The sequence below is a fragment of the Rana temporaria genome, chromosome 10 (genome assembly GCF_905171775.1).
Source record: "Rana temporaria chromosome 10, aRanTem1.1, whole genome shotgun sequence".
Taxonomy (NCBI): Eukaryota; Metazoa; Chordata; class Amphibia; order Anura; family Ranidae; genus Rana; species Rana temporaria.
Window position 1 is genome coordinate 148,268,107 of NC_053498.1, and position 6,854 is coordinate 148,274,960.

The 6,854-nt window shown below is 46.9% G+C and overlaps 1 long non-coding RNA gene across 1 annotated transcript; it reads left to right on the forward strand.

Annotated features, from left to right (window-relative positions):
* Nucleotides 1–2,760: 2,760 nt before the first annotated feature.
* Nucleotides 2,761–6,368, forward strand: LOC120915756. The gene is made up of 3 exons (XR_005743908.1): nt 2,761–2,800; nt 3,319–3,357; nt 5,488–6,368. It is a non-coding gene; the product is annotated as an uncharacterized LOC120915756 (long non-coding RNA).
* Nucleotides 6,369–6,854: the final 486 nt, after the last annotated feature.

Genomic DNA, 6,854 nt, shown 5'->3' on the forward strand with positions numbered 1-6,854 from the left:
AAGAAGAACGTGCCAACTCCAATTAGAGTGTCCTGGCTGGCATTCGAATTGAGGTCCCCAGTGCTACAAGGCAAGAGTGCTAACCATCAAGCCACTGTGCAGCCCGAATTTCCACCGTTGGTTTTGTAATCATTGCATGAAATTTTTAGGATGCTTGGAAGTGTTTATGGATTAAAAAAATAAAAATAAAAAATGCACACCAAGCATAAAGATACCGGCTTCCCTCTTGATTACCTGATCCGCTGCTGCTAACCAAGCAGGCAGATCATTGCTGTGTGTAATGAGCACAGTTACTGAATTCATGTCCAGCTCCACACAAAAAGTGACAAATTAAATCATATGCTGGCTTCTGATGTGATACCACCACCACAGTTCACAGTTATGCCCAACTGCGATACATATAACATGGGATGAGCTAGGGTTAGGCCTGTAACGGCTACCCAGCTAGGGAGAGGGTCTCAGCCGTTGGAGAAGTCCTTTTCCCTGGCAAGCTGCGATATGCAAGTACCGCCGGTATCCCCGTCCAATAGATCCAGAGAGAGAGAGAATTCCCCTCCCCGAACGAGACAAGGCTACGTTGAAGGGTCAAACAAGACTGACTTTTAATGGTTCACTCTGAGATTTTATACAGTATTCAAGGCACATGAACAATCAAACTGTCCCCACCCACACATCACACCGTGGGGAAGCTTCAATCACCTTTTTTGAGCTAATAATAAACATTTCTTCATTACCAGAACTCAAACACAATGATCTCCTTCCAATCCACAACAGACGTTCTGTCTCCGATAAATTCATTCCACACATAAACAGTATTTAGCATACATAACACCTTTACACAAGGGACAATGAAATGTCTAGGAGTCTATGCAATTAACACCTTTCAGAAGAATGTGTCCCCACAGTGAATAGCCAACAACTTGTGATATCTCCAGACATCCTGCAAACATGGATTATGATTCACTTGCCACCCCATCTCCTGGCTCAATCTGTGCCCAAAAGTCACTCTACAATTAACCCTTGGTATGCCTCACTGTATGATGATTATAAATGTCCCAGGAGAATACATAGTTCCATTACACTACTCCCCTTTTGTGGAACACTCCGGCAGACCCGGATTGATCCTTTTCGGGTCAACTTGGGGATGTCCGGTCTGCTGTTAAGGTAAAAGTTCAGTTTGCCTGGACAGTCCGTTGGCATTCCCATTGGCTTACCAGGTCGGTAGCTGATGGTGAAGGTGAATAATGGAATTCAGTTCTGGAACAGTCACTTGCTTTGCTCTCTCAATGGCTCCCAAAACCTGTTGCTGATGCTCTTGGGACAGATACGGCACCACCTGGATGCAAATCCCATTTAATCTTTTGACAATTTCCGCCTGTTTGTGCATTTCAATGTTCAAGCCACGGGACATCTCATAATACATGACGTAGTGTCGTTGCATCTCTGATTTCTCACTGGCCAACTTGTCACAAGGCCTAAACCCAAGCCCATCCCTAACAAAGACAACTGATGATGTCATGCTCATCCCTAACATAGACAATTGATGGTTTCATGCTCACCCCTAACAAAGACAACTGATGATGTCATGCTCATCCCTAACATAGACAACTGATGGTGTCATGCTCATCCCTAACATAGACAACTGATGGTGTCACACTCATCATTAACATAGACAACTGATGGTGTCATGCCCATCACTAACATAGACAATTGATGGTGTCATGCCCATCCCTAACATAGACAATTGATGGTGTCATGCCCATCCCTAACATAGACAATTTATGGATTCATGCTCATCCCTAACATAGACAATTGATGGTGTCATGCTCATCCCTAACATAGACAACTGATGGTGTCATGCCCATCCCTAACATAGGCAGCTGATGGTGTCACACTCATCATTAACATAGACAACTGATGGTGTCATGCCCATCCCTAACATAGACAATTGATGGTTTCATGCTCATCCCTAACATAGACAAATTATGGTTTTAGACGCTTCCCTAACATAGACAATTGATGGTGTCATGCTCATCCCTAACATAGACAATTGATGGTTTTATACACTTCCCTAACATAGACAATTGATAGTGTCATGCTCATCCCTAACATAGACAATTGATGGTGTTATGCTCATCCCTAACATAGACAATTGATGGTGTCATGCCCATCCCTAACATAGACAATTGATGGTGTCATGCTCATCCCTAACATAGAAAATTGATGGTGTTATGCTCATCCCTAACATAGACAATTGATGGTGTCATGCTCATCCCTAACATAGACAATTGATGGTGTCATGCCCATCCCTAACATAGACAATTGATGGTGTCATGCTCATCCCTAACATAGACAATTGATGGTGTCATGCTCATCCCTAACATAGACAATTGATGGTGTCATGCTCATCCCTAACATAGACAACTGATGGTGTCATGCTGCTCCGATACAATGTAGAATAAATAGGTGATTGGGGAATATGGCTTAGAGAGACTGAAACCAATGTGGAGGGGAAATGCAAACTATTCCAGGGATGTCTCACCATTGGAGTGATGGAAGAAACTGTTGTGCCCGCATTCTCCACCGTTTCCTTTGTGGGGCTAATACAGATGAAGGAGACATTGTGAGTTTAGCATAGCCGTGGTGTTTCATGGATACAATTTCCATTTTTTTTGATCAATTTCACTCGTCTGGAATTCCTGTTGAATTACTTTTATTTCTTTACAGATCTGCAACTCTCGATCCATATCACGTGATTCCTCGGACATTGCAGGAAGGGTCAGCATCTATTTGGATGCAGGTAAGTCATCTCACGGTCACAGTTTGGTTACAGTAATTTTCTGTGTTCCTTCAGTCACATTTATTAAATCCCAACTCCAGACAAAACATTTTTTTTGTTTTTTCTTTTGCATAAAGTGGGGAAAAGGTTAAAGCTTCTGTCAATTTGTAACTGCTGTCCACTATGGGAGAGATTTTTCCTCACTTCCTGTTCTGTCTGACGCCTGTCACCTGACCAGGAAGTAAAGAGAAATGTCTCAGAGGGGACAAAGTAATAAGAACCTGCAGAGGTTCTAACCCTTCACCGTTCTAATAACAATTGTCTTTATTGCGCCGTGTGTCCCAGATATTTAACAGACCAATAATCCAGCAAATTATCCATTGTTAGGGGTTAATTACAAACGCTTTGACTTCTATGGAGATCACTACACAATTATTTCAGCCTACAGTGACTGTGGATATCATACGATATATCCAGGAGAATGAGTATCAGTCCGGTTGAGATCTCCAAGTAACAGATATTTTTCTCTTTATTTCCAGCTGATACCAGTTACAATTTGGATACCAGTTCTGCCAGCGGTAAGTAATCTCTTACATTGAGAATTGTAATGGTTTAAAGCAGGGGTCTCCAAACATTCTAAACAAAGGGCCGGTTTATTGCCCCTCAGACTCTTGGAGGGCCGCACTTTGGCCAGTGGGAGTGAACATTTTCCTGGCATCAGTGGGACTAAACATCTGGTATTGGAGGATGAATAGTGCCCCATTGCTGGAATCAGGGAGGAATAGTGCCCCATTAGTGGTGTCAGTGGGAGAAATGGTGCTCCATTGTCGGTGTCAGATGGCAGAATAGTATCTCGTATCATTGGGAGGGATAGTGCCCCAAGGGCCGGATAAAGGCAAGCAAAGGGCCACATCCAGCCCTCGGGCCGCAGTTTGGAGACCACCAGGGCTGGACTGGGACAGAAATTTGGCCCTGGACTTCATCCAGACTGGCCCACTTTGACAGGTCTCTTTCATGGTGGCCGGACAACTCCTGCACCCCCCCGGCCACCCAAGCCCCCTCTCCCCCTTCACTAGCCGTTCTACTTTATTAGAGTAAAACGGCTGGTACTGGTATTCTTATAGGCAGTACCAGTGGGGAAGCTAGACATTATTTCACCCGGGGCAAAGAATCAGTTTGGTGCCCCCCCCCCTTATGGGACAAGATTAGGCAGAAGTGAGAAACTCCCAGGCCATAGCTGTTGAGTCAGCTGTCTGTCCCCCCCCCATGCTCCTCTGGTCCTCCCCCTGCTTCTTTGTTCCCCCAAGGTGAGCGCTGCAGGGAGGGAGAGACAGAGGAGCAGAGGGGGCGGCAGTCCGCTGTCACTGAAGCCAGCCCACTGAGCCATCAGCCCACCGGGAAACTCCCTGTAGTCCCAATGGCCAGTCCATCCCTGGAGACCACTGGTTTAAAAGTGATGTAGCTAAACATGTTCAACCCCTTTACAGCAACTATTCCCTTATATGTGGGGGCAGGGCAGGTGGACTTCAACACCCAGCATATATGCATTGCTGTCTTGTTTGGGGGGCGCTCAACCAGTACCCCCAGAACTGTGACTGAGCCGTCACCAACAGCTCACAATCAAATGCTGACAATCAGCAGTTGGTAGGATCGGCCCCAGATCATGTCACTGCTATGCAGCCAATTACAGCGCAGCGTGATCAGGAGACCCTCCTACTGGCCTTTGGACATCAAAGCCCATTTAATGCACCGGCTCCCACCAGGATAAATGGGTTAAAGCTGAATTCCACGAAATCATCTACATTTCTACATAAAAAACAGATAGGGGAGCCGTATTACCTACCAAAGGATTTGCATTTCTGTCCATCCAGTCCTGAGCTTTGTACAGAATTGCCACACAGCATAGCCAGGAGGATGACACCACTTTCTCTGTTATACCTTGGAATGCAGTGGCGGCCTCTCCCCACCCCCAGTCTGCTGATTGAGCAGTGAAGGAGCAGTAGCACACTGAATAGGTCATCTCCCTGTTCACTCTGCACTCTCCTCATATCAGCATGTTCCTTTTTAACACATTTGCATGCAGCACATGATTGCTACCCTGCCTGTGCCCTGTTTCTTCCTCTCACACTCTGGCACTGCTGTACAGGGACTGCAATAGGCCTATATCAGGTCACATTCTGTACAAATACTGGCTTTTAATAATCAGACATTTGCCTGCCCTGAGTCCAGCGATGTCGGCACCGCAGCTGATGTTTCCTTACCCACCATAGCGGGTAAGGGAACCCAGCAGTGTAGCCTTACAGCTTCACGCTGGGAACCCTACTGAGCATGCCCGAGGCCCCGCTCCTCTCTCCTACTGGCCTGGAGACAAGAGGAGGAGGGAGCCCCGCAGTGACTTAATGGGCTGCGGCGTGGACTCCTGAGAGTGGGAACAGGAGACCTGTCAAAGACTTTCCTTTAATTTCTATCTGGTAAAACCATTGCCACCGTTACAGTAAATGAGGGTAATTCTCTCTAATGCCGCCACGCTATGCTAAGAAAACTATTCTGATTGGACATTCACTTTAAATTCTCACAATGTCACAATCTGGTATAAAAGTTGGCTTTCATCAGATTGCAGCTACAATGAGAACTTAGAACTGAACAGAAGATCTTCCATAGGAAGATGAAGCGGCTCCATTCCTAATATCTCCTGTGTGTTGTTCCAGGTTTCTCCATGCCTTGGACTTTGTCTGCTCTGATCTTCTCCTGGATCTTGATGAAACTGATGTAATCCCTCCGAGAACCGACCATCCCGACACCATGAGACTTTGTCATATCGTCGCCCCCAATGCTCTCAGCAGAGAGAAGTTATGAAGGAATCTTGTATCTAATTCTTTTTCTGTGGATGGTGTTGGCTGCATCATATATAACGCTTCCTAAGATCACCTTCCCGCTGTGCCCCCCGATTATCTCTCAGTGTATACAGTGCTGATACTCCGCTGTGCCTCCCGATTATCTCTCATTGTGTACAGTGCTGATACTCCGCTGTGCCCCCGATTATCTCTCATTGTGTACAGTGCTGATACTCCGCTGTGCCCCCCGATTATCTCTCATTGTGTACAGTGCTGATACTCCGCTGTGCCTCCCGATTATCTCTCATTGTGTACAGTGCTGATACTCCGCTGTGCCCCCGATTATCTCTCATTGTGTACAGTGCTGATACTCCGCTGTGCCCCCCGATTATCTCTCATTGTGTACAGTGCTGATACTCCGCTGTGCCTCCCGATTATCTCTCATTGTGTACAGTGCTGATACTCCGCTGTGCCCCCCGATTATCTCTCATTGTGTACAGTGCTGATACTCCGCTGTGCCCCCCGATTATCTCTCATTGTGTACAGTGCTGATACTCCGCTGTGCCCCCCGATTATCTCTCATTGTGTACAGTGCTGATACTCCGCTGTGCCCCCCGATTATCTCTCATTGTGTACAGTGCTGATACTCCGCTGTGCCCCCCGATTATCTCTCATTGTGTACAGTGCTGATACTCCGCTGTGCCCCCCGATTATCTCTCATTGTGTACAGTGAAGATACTCCGCTGTGCCTCCCGATTATCTCTGAGGCCCCGTACACACGAGAGGATCCATCCGCTGAAAAATCTCAGCGGATCGGTTTCAGCGGATAGATCCCCTGGTGTGTACGTTCCAGCGGATATTTATCCGCGGATATTTACGATTTCCAGCAGATAAAAATTTGTAGACATGCTTACAAATCTATCCGCTGGAATCGGAACCAGCGGATCGATCCGGTGGTCTGTACAGACTCACCGGATCGATCCGTCCGAACCCATCCCTCGCATGCGTCGTAATGATTCGACGCATGCGTGGATATCCTTATATGACAGCGTCGCGCACATCGCCGCGTCATCATCGCGGCGACGGCGCGACACGTCACCGCGTTGGGAATTCGGCGCGGATTTCAATCCGATGGTGTGTACACTCCATCGGATTAAAATCCGCAGAGGATTTATCCGCGCATACGGTCCGGCGGACCGTATCCGCGGATAAATCCTATCGTGTGTACCAGGCCTCATTGT